At 38.9% G+C, this 16,792-nt stretch overlaps 1 non-coding gene across 1 annotated transcript; it reads right to left on the bottom strand.

The window, feature by feature from the left end:
• Window positions 1–2,391: 2,391 nt before the first annotated feature.
• TRNAE-CUC (transfer RNA glutamic acid (anticodon CUC)) lies at window positions 2,392–2,464 on the bottom strand. The gene has a single exon. It is a non-coding gene; the product is annotated as a tRNA-Glu (tRNA).
• Window positions 2,465–16,792: the final 14,328 nt, after the last annotated feature.

The following is a 16,792-nucleotide window of genomic DNA, read 5'->3' as shown; positions in this document are numbered from 1 at the left end:
TCAAAAACCCCAAAAGTTAATCTAGGCTTAGACACATTTCATTGTAACGTCAGAAAATCAACATTAAAAAGAAAATCTTGGGCTTCCCTGGTGGCGCAGTGGTTGAGAATCCGCCTGCCGATGCAGGGGACACGGGTTCGTGCCCCGATCCGGGAAGATCCCACATGCCACGGAGCGGCTGGGCCCGTAAGCCATGGCCGCTGGGCCTGCGCATCCGGAGCCTGTGCTCTGCAACGGGAGAGGCCACAACAGTGAGAGGCCCGCGTACCGCAAAAAAAAAAAAAAAAATCTTAAAAAACTGCCAGTCAGAAAATAAATGTTTCCTCCAAAGTACCAACATTTAAACTAACAGCACTTTTTGCCTTACCTAAAAAGTCATTGTTTATATTAGTTGGGATAAACTAATATCACCAAATAACTCCCAAGTCTCAGTAAGCTAACAAAATCAACTTCTGTTTTTTGCCCATAATAAATTCCAATGCAGTTTCAGCACACAGCTTTCCTTAGGATCCTTAGAGACCCGGGCTCCCTCCACATTGGTACCCCTGAGACCATGGGGGGGTTGCCCATGGGAACCTCTGTGTCTAGACAGTGGATGAGGTACGGGAGAGCATGGAGTCCCCACACCCACCCTTTACTGTTTCACTTTTATCCACAAATACCAGCCACTGTGCATCTCCTAAGTGAGAGGCTGGGCTAAGCCTAGCTGTGTTCCCAGGGAGAAGGGGAGAATCCATGCACTTTATGAGAACTGGCAGTCTTTCTACATTATTAGAAGCAAGCAAGGAAAAATCAGTCCATCAAACAAGAGTGAGAGTGAAAATATGTAACTATTCACCTGAAAACAAAATGAACACTAGGAGAGAATAGCATCCCCAGGAAGTTATTGAAAGAACTACTAAAGAATCTATGACCAAAAGAAAGATATGTGCTAATGTTTCAATATACATTATCATAATGTGAAGTATAAAGTAACATATATACACGTATATACATATATATGCTATGTTTTCTTTTAGATTATGTGTTATGTTTTGTAATTTTACTTTTCTGAGAGATGGTTCTTGTTTTTCTCTTTTTACTGACGAGTGTTCCATTACACATATGAATAATAGCAACTTTCTTATGTTGCTGTTGTTGTTTTGTTTTGGATTTTTAGTTTTAGTTGTGCATTACTAATATTGGAGCTTTAATCAGAGGCTATATCCTATTTGATGAAACTACCTAAAGCCTTACACAAATTGATTTTACAGCTTGCAAGATTCTGTTATGTTACCTATACCCAAAGTCATGATACAATCTTTTTTTCTACACCAATATTTCTGTGATAGTAGGTCATGATTTTCCCCAGATCTCCTCTGGAAAATTGATACAAATACAGAATTTTATCAGTTGAGTTGCTGATTTTTCTAACAAGGGCCTTTCTTCACTCTAGCATGGGCCCTAAAGTCCTTATGCAAATGAAAATACTTCTTGAATTTATGTGTCTCTAAAATGCTTCTGTCAATGGCAGGGAAGACATATCTCTGCCATCCAAAGATCTTATTTCTGCTTATTTAGTTTGAAATCTTGGGGAAACTTATTTAGTTTACTAGGATGAATGATTCAGTCCCGCCTAAAACTTAGGTTAATAGGTATATGATTTATATCCCAGGCTTTATGATTCACCGTTTCCCATATATGTGATACCTGAACAAAACACACACTGCCAACATGAGCAGAGCTAAGCACCTGAGAGATCCCTGTAGTCTGCAGCAGAGATGACTGTAATACTCCATCAAAGAGTTCAGAATTCCCAAGGAGTTTCCTTTCATCTATTATTAGGATTTTTTTTCTGCCCAGCATACCGTATATTGCATATGAAGTCCATTTAGTTGACAATTTATTGGGCAATAATCTAAAAAGTATTTGTATACCATATTTCATCAACTCCACGTTACCACTCACTGTAATTGGTGTTAATATGTCATATACAAGATCGGGTTATAATTGAAAGCTGTTGATTGTGAGACATTTCTCGATTACTGACATGCAAATTTGTGAAAAATATGTATGTTAACATCAATATAAAATTTTTTGAGCAACCAGTCAGAGAAGCTCGCTGTTCTTCAATGAAATAATGGAAAGAATTGATTTTGCAGACAGTTTTTTCATCATTAATTTATTGTGAATATTATATGAAATCTAAAGCTATAAGTTCAGCTGCATACTGTCGGGTACCATACAGCTGGGACCCAGGGGACCAGATTTCCAGCTGGACCTGTTGATTGGCTCTTTGGGCAATACTGTAGCAATAGATACCCAGACTTCAGAGAGTTTAACTGAGCATGTAGGGTTTTTAATTTTAATTTTTATGTTTTGGCCTCACCATGCAGCTTACGGAGTTTTTATTTCCCCGACCAGGGATCGAACCTGGGCCCTCAGCAGTGAGAGCACGGAGTCCTAACCACTGGACCGTCGAGGAATTCCCTGTAGGTTCTTTAGTTGTGCCTCCACAATTAACTGGTCTGTAATCTCATATAGTAAGTGTCCACTGCTGGCAAAAACGGATTATCAACATTTTTTTAGGAACTTCAAGTACACATTCAAAGAAAGCTAAGGAGAACTTAACAGTACAATGTGCTGCCACTTTGATGGATGGTCCTTAGTGTCAGATACTACCTCTAGAGTGCCATGTGATTCTCTTTAAATAAAAGTTTATAAATTTGCCTGGTTTATTTGTGTTGTGCATTGAGTCACATGTAGCAATAGAGTTACTCAGGGAAATCTTGGGACAATCGAGTTCCAAGGGACAGTAAAATAGTTTTTACGGGCCACTGAGAAATAGCATGTTTCAGTGTTCTTTTTAGGGTTGGTAAGCTATCAAGTCAATATGTAATTGCTTTTAAACCCTTATGTCTGGAAGTAGAAAAACTCCAGAGTAGGAATCAGTCCGTGATGAGGTGTTACCAATAAAAGTGTATTTGGGTGTAAAGTAAACATTTTTTCTGCAGGAAATGACTTCAAGTTAAAAAAGGTAATTCAAATTATTTAATTTGAATTAGACTATATAAATAAAGTATACACAAAATGTAGAATAAATCTCAAGACATTACAGTTCTGTGTAAGGGGATACCAACAAAGTTTCAAACCTTAGTCAGTCTCCTGAAACCTTCTCCCAGGCCCATCTGTCCACTTCCTTGTTAAATCCAGTTTTAGCAAGAACACTGCTGTCAGTTTAACCACAGACCTCCTTACCCTGGATGTTTCCTCCTAGTAATTTTCCAACCACTTACCCCACCCTGCTCCTTGGCTATAAATTCTCACTTGCCCAGGCTCTATTTGGAATTGAACCCAGTCTTTCTGCTGCACTGTAAAACGCCACTGCACTGGGCCCTACATCTATCGTGATGGTCCTGAATAAAATCTGCCTTACCATCTTTAATAAGTAGCACTGACCTTTTTTTTCTACAATACCTGCTGAGTTCTTATAAAGATATAAAAAAAATACATACAAATGCTATCAAAAATGTAATACCTGGGGTAATGAGAAGAAAAGCAAACAGCTGTTTGTCCTCATTGGCACACTTGATTTAAGTCACCGTACTCCCTCTGAAGCTTTGTGAAAGCCATGGCTATAAACCTTTGGTTGGATCGTGTTCAGGTAGGAGATGCTCAGTGAAAGACACACAGAATCCCAGTTTAGAGATGTTAAAGATTCATAAACAATAATACCCCGGAGTTCTTTTACCTGAAATGCACTTGTTAGCTCCTAGTAGCCAGAATCGCTCCCTCTATCTTTCTTAAATCTTAAAGTAAAAATCAAAGCCCTAGACCTTTCAGAAGAACCGTACACTGAGCCAAGCCTCAGCCCCGCGTGCACGGCCTTCTCATCACAGCTTTCAGTGTGGTAAGTCACAGGATCCTATTCTAGATTCATTCCTGCACACATAGACTCTCTGAGAAATAGGAGCCCGAATTCTCGTTTCAGTGTAGATATGAACACACGGTGTAATATGGGAGCATGGGGCATGTTTCAGCCACAGCTTCACAGATGGGCATGAACTACTTAAGTAAAAACTGTCAGAAGCCACAGTTCGGATGCCTCTTCAATAGGAACAGTCACGGTGATTCTTTGCTTGTTACTGCTATAAACGTGATTGGCAAGACTTCAGTCAGATATTCAGGTTGTACTGCTGGCGGATGAACACCATAAAATGCGTGCACAGGCCTACTGCACATACAGGTTGATGGCATAGATAAACCAAGTGGTACAGAAAATAGGAATTTGTAAAGTCAGTTGGAGAGAAATTGGTAGCGGCAGTTTTTGCATCCCGCCCCAGTAGGTCAGACTGAACAAGAATAAACATTTGTAAACTGAGCAAAAGTGAAGGAGTAGGTGAGGACCTTGGGAGAATGACTAACATATTTGAATGCCTTTTGGGAATCAAAGCCACAGAAATGCTCTTCAGGGCCATATCTGTCCATGGCCTCCACCCCGAAGTTCAAAAGCAATTTTCAGTCACTTTACTGAGCAGAGCTGAGTGGCAGAGATTCTGCACAGACTGAGATGAATGACTGATCACTGTGGAAGCTGTTGGTCAAAACAATGGGGAAGAGACAGAGTCAAAATTGATGGCCCTCAATTTGGCATTCCTAAATTATACAGAAAAAGAATGTGGGACCAGCAGGATCAAGGAAGGAATGTCAGATATGAGAAAGTCAATAAAACTGAAAAAATGGTTCATGAGATTTTGTTCTTCCTAGTGTCTAATACTGCAGTAGCCAGTAAAGACACCAGAAAAACCAGTGCTTTAATTGATTTTATCAAGCACTCTCAAAAGTTCTTCTAGGGCTTCCCTGGTGGCGCAGTGGTTGAGAGTCCGCCTGCCGATGCAGGGGACATGGGTTCGTGCCCCGGTCCGGGAAGATCCCACATGCCGCGGAGTGGCTGGGACCGTGAGCCGTGGCCGCTGAGCCTGCGCGTCCGGAGCCTGTGCTCCGCAACGGGAGACGCCGCAGCGGTGAGAGGCCCGCGTACCGCAAAAAAGGAAAAAAAAAAAAAATCGTTTTTCTGGAAAAAAAAAAACTGTCAATTTTAAATACTTTGACAATAGTGTGTGAATCAGAATCCATCTTTAACTCACTTCCACTTGTATTTCTAGAACTCAGAGCTCCTTGTTCCAGTGAGAAAATATGTATAAGCAAATGGACACTAGGCCAACTGTGATGTGAAAAATAATATTTGTTTCCAGGTCCACTCTACCCCCCTGAAATTGTCCAGGCTCTTTGTAGAAAGGGAACATATCTCTATACCTCTATACAAAGCAATATAGACACTCATTTCAAGGTAAAGTTTGTAAAGGAATCACAAATATCTTCTGGGTTCAACCCTGTTCATTCCTTCTACCATTACAGAGTACAGATACAGTACGAATAAGAAATTAAATTAAATTATAAAATATATGTCAGGTAAAAATGTGCCATTCTGTAACCTGAGGCAATCTCCTTTGCCCTAATGAGTATGAGGGCAAACTCCCAACAGGAAATGCTCATCTGAGCTGTACACAATTATGAGCAGGGTAAAACAGCACATTATCCTTATCAATTCTCATTCTAGATAATATCCTAAGTTATCTCTCTCATAACTATGTTGCAATTTCTTGTGTAACATGTGCATAATGTAAAATCTTATCATTCATATAATCTAAAAAATAGTTCCAGACCTCTAATTAACCTTGACTATCAGCTACTTCTTGCCAAGGGGGCCCAGTTTACACATATCAAGGAGATGGTGGGTTATGGAATTAAACAAAACTGAATTAAGATGATTCTTCTAATAAGTAGTGACTTTCTGTTCAACTATATTTTTTGAGACTCTGAGCTCCAAATTGGCAGGCGCGTTCTTTCCTGACGAAATCAGAATTTGCTGAATGATTTCTCTGTGCTGTATCAGCTGCCCTTATAAACATATTTGTTTAACAGTTTCTTGCTGCTTATAATTTTCCCCCAAAGCTCTATTTTTCTAGACACAGATACCTCTAGTCAAGTAATGTGCTGACTGGCACCAAATACTGTGGGTGGCCAGCCTGAGGTTGGCAAAAACCAATGTTTTACATATACCATAGCGCGGAGATAATAAGTACGAAGAATGTTAGCCTGCCCAGCCTGCCTTAAGCAGTTTCATTTTGCCTTATCATTACCAACTTAATGAGTTCCCTAAAATCTTACTGGGTACAAATTTACTAAATTAGGCCATTTACCCTTCTGAAGATGTCTACTCACTGAGAAAAGCATACACTGCCCTGTATTCACAAATTGAATTTTCTATGTGAACTTGATCACAACATACAGAAATCCCTGTAGAAAAAATAATCAAGCAAATAAATCAGATCCAATTGTAAATCTTCCAGGAATGTTTCTCAGCTTGACCTGGACCATTTCCAATTTAAAAATACAAATAAATTTTTGCTGACAAACTAGCCCTTACCAAAAAAAGACAGTTTTTCACCCTTATTCTCACCAGTCTATCTCTTTGGGACTAAGGTCTTTTTTTTTGCTGGATAGTCTAGTTTTTGAACAAACCAAGATCCCGTGAAATAGCAGAAGATTACCAATGATAAGAAGAAAGTTAGTCCTGGTTAGTGCATAATCATTGTGTGCAGGTAGGAGATGCTCACTTGCCATGGGATAAAGTTGTGGGAACGTGACCCAATCATATTGACAAAATGGTTGTGTTTTTGAACAACTTTCTTTCAAATGACATTTCCTACAACTTGACTTATGCCGTTGAGACTTACTATTTCTCAAATAATAACTACTTCTAATATACCTTCAACATAGCTATTAAGCTATTTATAATCACATTAAGTGTCAAATTGCATCCAGAAAGGTTATTCCTGTCTAAATTTCCTTTTAATGTGAAGAACCAATATGACATGATTTTGCTTACTTAACTCTATTACTCAGTTTTTGCTAAAATAACATTGCATTAAAAAGAAGCCTAAAAGTGTTCTCTCTTTTTCATTTGTCTGTGGATTGGGTAGAGAAGCTCTGTTTCAGGCCTACAGTCAGTTCGCTTTGGCTTTAGGTTCTGAGTTCCATTCAGATCTGCTCCATACTCTCTACATTATCTTTAGATCAGCAGCTAGTTAGTGTACACCCTTCTCATGGTGGGTCACCGAAGTTCAAGAGAATAGGCAGAAACATGTGTAGCCTCTTGAAATCTTGACTCTGAACTAGTATGACTATAATTTCTATACCAAGTCCGCTGACCAAACAAAACCCATTGCTGAGCCAAACATCCATGCATTGGGAAATATACTCTGCACAAACCTTACCTTGCATGGTACCATGCTAGGAGGGAATAAATAAAGAAGTATAATCTGATCTGCCATAGCAAATGTAAATTCTGGAAACTAGGCTTATAAAGCCTCCCTTGAACTTTCAAGGGACCATGTACTGTGGAAAATATAGCAGAAGAAAATATCTAGTGTGGCTTCATGTGAAATCTAGGGATATGTCTCTAATAGAAAAAAGAGACGAATAACAGTCATGGTAATTAAAACGCAGATCAGAAATAAATGAAAAAGAAGTAAAGGAAACAATAGCAAAGATCAATAAAACTAAAAGCTGGTTCTTTGAGAAGATAAATAAAATTGATAAACCATTAGCCAGACTCATCAAGAATAAAAGGGAGAAGATTCAAATCAATTGAATTAGAAATGAAAAAGGAGATGTAACAACTGACACTGCAGAAATACAAAAGATTATTAGAGATTACTACAAGCAACTGTATGCCAATAAAATGGACAACCTGGAAGAAATGGACAAATTCTTAGAAAAGCACAACCTTCTGAGACTGAACCAGGAAGAAATAGAAAATATAAACAGACCAATCACGAGCACTGAATTTGAGACTGTGATTAAAAGTCTTCCAACAAACAAAAGCCCAAGACCATATGGCATCACAGGTGAATTCTATCAAACATTTAGAGAAGAGTTAACAACTATCCTTCTCAAACTCCTCCAAAATATAGCAGAGAGAGGAACACTCCCAAACTCATTCTACGAGGCCACCATCACCCTGATACCAAAACCAGACAAAGATGTCACAAAGAAGAAAACTACAGCCCAATATCTCTGATGAACATAGATGCAAAATTCCTCAACAAAATACTAGCAAACAGAATCCCACAGCACAGTAAAAGGATCGTACACCATGATCAAGTGGGGTTTATCCCAGGAATGCAAGGATTCTTCAATATATGCAAATCAATCAATGTGGTATACCATACTAACAAATTGAAGACTAAAAACCATATGATCATCTCAATAGATGCAGAAAAAGCTTTTGAAAAAATTCAACACTCATTTATGATAAAAACCCTCCAGAAAGTAGGCATAGAGGGAACTTATCTCAACATAATAAAGGCCATATATGACAAACCCACAGCCAACATCATTCTCAGTGGTGAAAAACTAAAATCATTTCCTCTAAGATCAGGAACAGGACAAGGTGGTCCACTCTCATCACTATTATTCAACATAGTTTTGGAAGTTTTAGCCACAGCAATCAGAGAACAGAAACAAGTAAAAGGAATCCAAATCAGAAAAGAAGTAAAACTGTCACTGTTTGCAGATGTCATGATACTATATACATAGAGAATCCTAAAGATGCTACCAGGAAACAGCTAGAACTAATCAATGAATTTTGTAAAGTAGCAGAATACAAAATTAATGCACAGAAATCTCTTTCAGGCCTATACACTAATGATGAAAAATCTGAAAGAGAAATTAAAGAAACACTCCCATTTACGATTGCAACAAATAGAATAAAATACCTAGGAATAAACTTACCTAAGAAGACAAAAGACTTGTATGCAGAAAACTATAAGACACTGATGAAAGACATTAAAGATGATACAAACAGATGTAGAGATATACCATGTTCTTGCATTGGAAGAAAAACATTGTGAAAATGACTACACTACTCAAAGCAATCTACAGATTCAATGCAATCTCTATCAAACTACCAATGGCATTTTTCACAGAACTAGAAAAAAAAAATTTCACAATTTGTATGGAAACACAAAAGACCCCGAATAGCCAAAGTAATCTTGAGAAAGAAAACCAGGTCTGGAGGAATCAGGCTCCCTGACTTCAGACTATACTAGAAAGCTATAGTAATCAAGACAGTATGGTACTGGTACAGAAACAGAAATATAGATCAATGGAACAGGATAGAAAGCACAGAGATAAACTCATGCAGATATGGTCACCTTATCTTTGATAAAGGAGGCAAGAATATACAATGGAGAAAAGACAGCCTCTTTAATAAGTGGTGCTGGGAAAGCTGGACAGCTACAGGTAAAAGAATGAAATTAGAACACTCCCTAACACCATACACAAAAACAAACTCAAAATGGATTAAAGACGTAAATGTAAGGCCAGACACTATCAAATTCTTAGAGGAAAACATAGGCAGAACACTCGATGACATAAATCACAGCAAGATCCTTTTGGACCCCACCTCCTAGAGAAATGGAAATAAAAACAAAAATAAACAAATGGGACCTAATGAAACTTAAAAGCTTTTGCAAAGCAAAGGAAACCATAAACAAGACGAAAAGACAACCCTCAGAATGTGAGAAAGTATTTGCAAATGAAGCAACTGACAAAGGATTAATCTCTAAAATTTACAAGCAACTCATGCAGCTCAATATCAAAAATACAAACAACGCAATCCAAAAATGGGTAGAAGACCTAAGACATTTCTCCAAAGAAGATATACAGATTGCCAACAAACACATTAACGGATGCTCAACATCACTAATCTTTAGAGAAATGCAAATCAAAACTACAATGAGGTATCACCTCACACCAGTCAGAATGGCCATCATCAAAAAATCTAAAAGCAATAAATGCTGGAGAAGGTGTGAGAAAAAGGAACCCTCTTGCACTGTTGGTGGGAATGTAAACTGATACAGCCACTATGGAGAACAGTATGGAGGCTCCTTAAAAAACTAAAAACAGAACTACCATATGACCCATCAATCCCACTTCTGGGCATATACTTTGAGAAAACCATAATTCAAAAAGAGTCATGTACCACAATGTTCATTGCAGCTCTATTTACAATAGCCAGGACATGGAAGCAACCTAAGTGTCCACTGACAGATGAATGGATGAAGAAGATGTAGCACATATATACAACGGAATATTACTCAGCTATAAAAAGAAATGAAATCGTGTTTTTCGTAGTGAGGTGGATGGACCTAGAGTCTGTCATACAGAGTGAAGTAAGTCAGAAAGAGAAAAACAAATAACGTATGCTAACATGTATATATGGAATATAAAAAAAAGAAAAAAATGGTTCTGAAGAACCTAGGGGCAGGACAGGAAGAAAGACGCAGACGTAGAGAATGGACATGAGGACATGGGGAGGGGGAAGGGTAAGCTGGGACGAAGTGAGAGAGGGGCCTGGACATATATACACTACCAAATGTAAAATCGATAGCTGGTGGGAAGCAGCCACATAGCACAGGGAGATCAGCTCGGTGCTTTGTGACCACCTAGAGGGGTGGGATAGGGAGGGTGGGAGGGAGACGCAAGAGGTAGGAGATATGGTGATGTGTGTATATGTATAGCTGATTCACTTTGTTAGAAATCAGACACTAACACACCATTTTAAAGCAATTATACTCCAATGAAGATGTTAAAAAAATAATATCAAGCTAATTTCCACACACACAAATTGCCAACTTTAATACAGCAAACGTCATTCGTTCTAGGAGGGATAGCAGATTGCACAGACGTCATGTGTGCACGTGTGTGTGGCAACAGGGAGTCCACAGAGTCACGTGGAACACCACCAATGAACACACAGGACCTTTGCCTACCTCCTATGGTATGTGGAGCACAGAATGTGATGTAGAGGAAAATTAAAAGCTATTTTTGATTGGTTTGTAAGAGAGAAGGAATATTCACAGGAAATATCTAGGTTCAATAAGAGAAGAAGGATAGACACTCATCCTGAGAAAGGTAAAAGAAGAAAAGATAAAGGAGAGCTTGCAAATAAGAGACTGTGAGTTTGACAGAGAATCGTGGAAGATTTTGGAGGATAGAGAGGCCTCTGAGATGGGGTCCCACTGATGGGTTGCCTAGCAACATGCACAGAACAAGTCATTTGATGATGATGGACCCAGTAGGTCTAGGCTTCTGCCATGGCTGAGGTCAGACGATTTGTAGGGCATGATGAGATCAATTGTGAAGATGTCTCAGGGAGAATGTATGGGTGGGATCAATGTTAACTTTATGGGTTCTTCTTTCTCTCCTCTCCACAGGGTTTCATCTTTAGTCAAAATAGAGGTGGTGTGACAGGGACGTGGGGTGCTCGGATGGACTTCCCTGAAGTCGTCCTGTAGGGGGAGTCCTGGCCAGAGACAAGCCCACGTATCCAAGCACCTGAGACCTGCAGATGTCTTGTATACATTATTACCAGGGGTTATCCTTCTTACCAGACACACAGCTCTGTGTGCCATCTTAACACCTTGCTGTTTACTCTCTTACGTCTCTCGGTGGTGATATCATCAAGAGTACTAGTATTTCTCTATATTCATTTAAGTGATTTAAAAAACGGAATACGGGGTCTGACTCCATTTTTTGACGTTTGACTGCTGACACTTGTTAAGCCTCACTCCTGCTTCCCTTCTACCCCACAGCTGGACAAACTGATAAAGCCTGGGTTCTCCCCTCTGTGGTGTAGGTAAGAAATTCAAATAGAAAGTCCCTGCCTATATGTGGGACCTCATCCCAACCCTTCCCCTTTACCATAATAAAACCCCAGCCAGCGTTCTTGCTCTCAAGCCATCTCAGACATGCTTTGGAGGCCTGCCCTGCTTTCCCCAGAGACCTCATTTATGCACACAATAACCTTCTACACACTCTCCGTGTGTGTGTCATCAGTCTGAACAGCCAAACCAGATTGTGTGTAAGGATGCTTCTGCTTTTGCAGGGTGAGGTTAACAGACACAGCAGACAGAAAAATGCCCTGACGATGGGTGGGAAAGAACATATGTATTTTCAACATTAAAAGGAACCATATTTTCGACCTTCAAAACTATAATGGCTTCAATATTGATCTCAGATAACATTTCAAAACAAGATATTTTGTCATAACGTATCAAAGTAAATATAACAGGATACTGAGAGTGAATGTGTGGCTTTGGCAATTGGCAAGGGAACACATGGCTAAGCTAAAAAAAAAAAAAAAAAAATCAATCCTACATTCTAAATAAAGCTGTAAGCACTGGGGGTAACAAGTCCTCCAAGGGTTATTAACCGGTAGGCCAACTAACTTTGCTGCGCTGACCACAACCCCAGTGCAATAGCCACGATGGAGTCTTTCTCCTGGACCCATAATAGCAGTTATGTTACAGAGGGGAGGGACTGGATAAGCAAACAGTCAGAATTAGAGGCATGCATTATGGAAAAGTTGAGACTATTTCAACTTTTAACCTGTTCACCTGTTCAATGAAAGTGAAATGTTCCAAAAAGCCAGGTTATAAGAGAATCGTGTAGATAATGAGGCCCTTTCAAGGGAATTATTTATTGTACACTTATGTCTCGCAAGATGTCAGTTTAGGCATTGGATCTGATGTCTCCTGCACTTCTGGGTAAGAGTAGAGACACTGAAGAGAGAAATGTTATACGGACACCAAAAAATTTCATAAAATTTTTCATGGTAATGATACTTTTTTTGCTTGATTCTATTCAAATCTGGTGTTGGTCACTTCTAAATAAAAACATTCAGTAACAGACAAGTATGTGACAGTCTAGATGTGGTGTAGTGACACAAGTCACTTATGGTGTTGAAACAATCTTATTAATAAATCCTTTCCTGTGATCTCGTTGTGTAAATGGGAATTCCTAGATTTTATTTTTTAAATCCTTTTTACTTATTACATACCTCATTGCATATTTCATGGTAAACTATACACTCCTTAGTGCAGATATTGATATTAGATGTATTTATACTTCAATCCCAATTTCTACACTGCATCTCACTAAGCAGATGTTAATTATTTATTAAAATTATTATTGTTAAAATATTTTGTTAAATAAAGGTATACTTAATTTTTAAATTCACATTATGCGGCACTGAGACCTACTGAAATGCTCTAAGAAGGAAAGAAACAATTATTTCATTGCTGTTCATTCTTAGATAGCTATATTTCTTACTTGAGCCTTAATTTCCTTTTGGGTAAAATGATGGTCTTGTATTAAATCAGTGTGATCTGGGGACACTACCTGTGGTAGTGTTCAAACCATGGGCTCAGCAGGCAAATGGCTTGGTTTTGAATTCTGACTCTGTCTTTTAATAAATGTGAATATGATAAGTTATTTAAACTCTGTCATATTTATGACAGGGATACTTGAGGCTATTTTATTTATTTTTTTTTTTTTGCGGTACGCGGGCCTCTCACTGCTGTGGCCCCTCCCGTCGCAGAGCACAGGCTCCGGACGCGCAGGCACAGCGGCCATGGCTCACGGGCCCAGCCGCTCCGCGGCATGTGGGATCCTCCCGGACCGGGGCACGAACCCGCGTCCCCTGCATCGGCAGGCGGACTCTCAACCACTGTGCCACCAGGGAAGCCCAAGGGAAGCCCAAGGGAAGCCCAAGGGAGGCCCTAGGGATACTTGAGTATTAAGTGCCAAATGCTTATGAGTGTACCTGAAATAAAAGTACATCCCTATCTATATTATTTGTTATTAGGAATTATTGTGTTAATAATTAGTCCTAAAATTTTAGAAGAAATTACCTGGTAGATCACTTACAGTTAAAGCACAAACAAAATAGCTTATTTCAGCATATAACATAGGAAACAACAGAATCTAGAATATAAAATAAACATGTATTGAACTAAGTTTTTTTTTAAGTGATTTGAAGGCACTGCAGTTACAAAATTGTTACTAAAATCTTTAGCTTTTTAAATGTTTTCCTTAATAGATGGATTATATCCTGAAAAACTATCCATTTGGTGAAGTCAATTTCCATGCATTTTTTATAAGATCAGAACACATTTTTCTATTTAACCACAGGAAATTGGGGAAGCAGATGAAACATGAAATTGAATCTCATGAGAGATAAAGGCAACAATTACAGTAAGATCACTTTAAGGCGGTCTTAGGAGCCAATCCCTCAAACAGCATTAACAGGAATATTCTTGGGAGGAGTATGAAAAGATATATTGACAAGTAACGGATGAACTCCTGTTACAATCAAAAACTTCTTAAGAAAGTGTTTTGTATTTGTATTTCCTCGTATGAATTTAAATGGTATCCATGTGTTATGTTTCTCTTCCCACGGAGGACTGTCAGGGCTGCTCATTATAGTTTACGTACAAGTGTATACTATATATTTTGACTTCAGTTTCCATACAAAATTCTTGTTTTCATTACTCACTAGAGAATAAATGGGACTCTCCCATGATTTAGTACCCATGGTATTGCTATAGAACATTTTTGGACCATTTACAAAATTAAAATATCAGTATATGATCGGGTTTGCATAAAGGACTGTGGCCGTGTGCTAGAGAGACTCGGCTTGATGCATGTTTCTGATTCACCAAGCCTCTCATCTTACACCAACTTCACTCCTAGGTCTCATGATCCAGCTTATGAAACTATTGTTTGACATATAATTATATCCTATAATTTACTGTTTGTTTATCATATAATGTGATTTTTCTGTTGACTAACCAACTATGACCTGAGATACTCAAGACAAGTTAGTGGCGTAAGAGTGTATTTCTCTCCCACATGATGGTTCAGGGCAGATGTTCCAGGTCTGTGTGTAATTCTCTTTCACTTGTTGATTCAGACTTAGGGCCCTTCCGTCCGCTTACTCCACACTCTCCTCGGGCTTACTCACCATCGACATGGACATGGTGGAGACCTGGTAGCCACGCCTAGGCTGCAGATGGCAAAACGGAAAGGGACGTGTGAAGCTAGTATGCTGCTGACTTAAAAGCCCTTGGTCAGAAACAGAACACTTCTGTCTACATCCTAATCCCTTGTCAAGTGGTCAGACACGAGCGAAAGAGTGACTGAGAAATGACGTCCAACTGTGTGCTCATGATGAAAGGGTGGGTGAGGAATTTCTGAGAGACAGCCAACAGTCTCTTGTCACCCCGTTAATTTCCTTAACTTTTACTATGACAAATGTTCTCATTTGGTATTTCAGGTATTATTAGGAGTCCTTAGGAGGGGAAATAGAACTCCCTAACAATATTTCATTACATTATTGCTTGATAACACGTCAAAATGAAGTGATGCAGGTGGTATTCCCTTGTGTATTCAGTCTGGTCTCCCCAACTAACAGTGACTCCCAGAGGGCAGGGTGTGCCTTGTAAACTCAGGATGCAGCACGGGTCTGGAATAGACTATGAATATGTTCAACACCTTGGTTATGGCGTGAAGAAATGTGGCCAGGCAAAATTAAGATGTTCTTACTACTTAAAAAGATGAAAATGCTACTATCAATTAACTGTGCTTTGATCATGACACCAGTGTTTTGTCACATATTTCTGACACTACATTTAAACAAGAATATGTGTAAAGAGGGTATCTGTCAACTAAAAGCAACTTACTAAAGACTGACTCAGATGAAGTAGTTCACTGCCATGTCATATGAAGAATGATAGCCAAACTATGACTAATTAGCCTATAGGAAAAAAACAAAACACATGAGAATATGACAGCTGTTTCAAAGAAACATATATTGCTGTTTCTGGACCTCTGAAGAAAATCTATATTTTTTGGTTAGAAGTTCTTAAGTTCCATTTAAATAAGTAACTTTAAGATATACCAGGAGGAGTCGAACAAGATGGTAACAGAAGGCTCCTGAGCTTCCTTCCTCCCACGAACACATTGAATGTATAACTACAGGAGGAAAAGTTGCCTCTGAAAGAGATCCAGAAACTAGCTGGGGCACTCCTACAGATGAAAAAAAAAACCCCAAAACTCATAGAAAGGAGTAGGAAAGGTCGAGACACAGACCCCAGGGCTGACACGGCACCATACAAATGGGAGGGACCCCCAACTCCTACTTCCCCTGAGAAGTAAAGAGTTTGGACCCCACATCTAGACCCCAACTTTTAATACTCCCACTGGAGAGACTGGCTTCCAAAACATCTAGTTCAACACCAGTAATCAGGGCAATGAAAGTCAAAACCACAGTCAGATCACCTTGCACCAGTTAGAATGGTTATTATCAAAAGCCCAAGAGATAACAAGTGCTGATAAGGTTGTGGAGAAAAGGGGACTCTTGCCCTGTTCATGGGAATGTAAATTGAAACAACCACTATGGAAAACAGTACAGAGTTTCCTCAAGATTAAAAATATATCTAACATATGATCCAACAATTCTACTTCTGGGTATGTATCCAAAGAAAATGAAATCAGTATCTTTAAGAAATATTGGCATTGTCATATTTATTGCAGCATTATTCACAACAGCAAAGGTATGCAAACTACCTAAGTATCCACCGATGGATAAATGGATAAGGACAGGTGGAATGTACATGAAATGGAATATTATTCAGCCATCAAAAAGAGGGAAATCCTGCCATTTGGAACAACATGGATAGAGCTTAAGGACATTATGATAAGTGAAATAAGCCAGACAAAGAAAGACAAATATCTCATAGTATCACATTTATGTGAAATCTTAAAAAAAAAAGTTGAACTTACAGAAACAAAAAGTAGGAAAATGGTTGCCAGAGGTTGGGTCATAGAGGAAATGAGGAGA

Source organism: Kogia breviceps, chromosome 15 (assembly GCF_026419965.1).
Source record: "Kogia breviceps isolate mKogBre1 chromosome 15, mKogBre1 haplotype 1, whole genome shotgun sequence".
NCBI lineage: Eukaryota > Metazoa > Chordata > Mammalia > Artiodactyla > Physeteridae > Kogia > Kogia breviceps.
The sequence above is the reverse complement of the archived record's forward strand: the minus strand, read 5'-3'. Positions and strand labels throughout refer to the sequence as shown.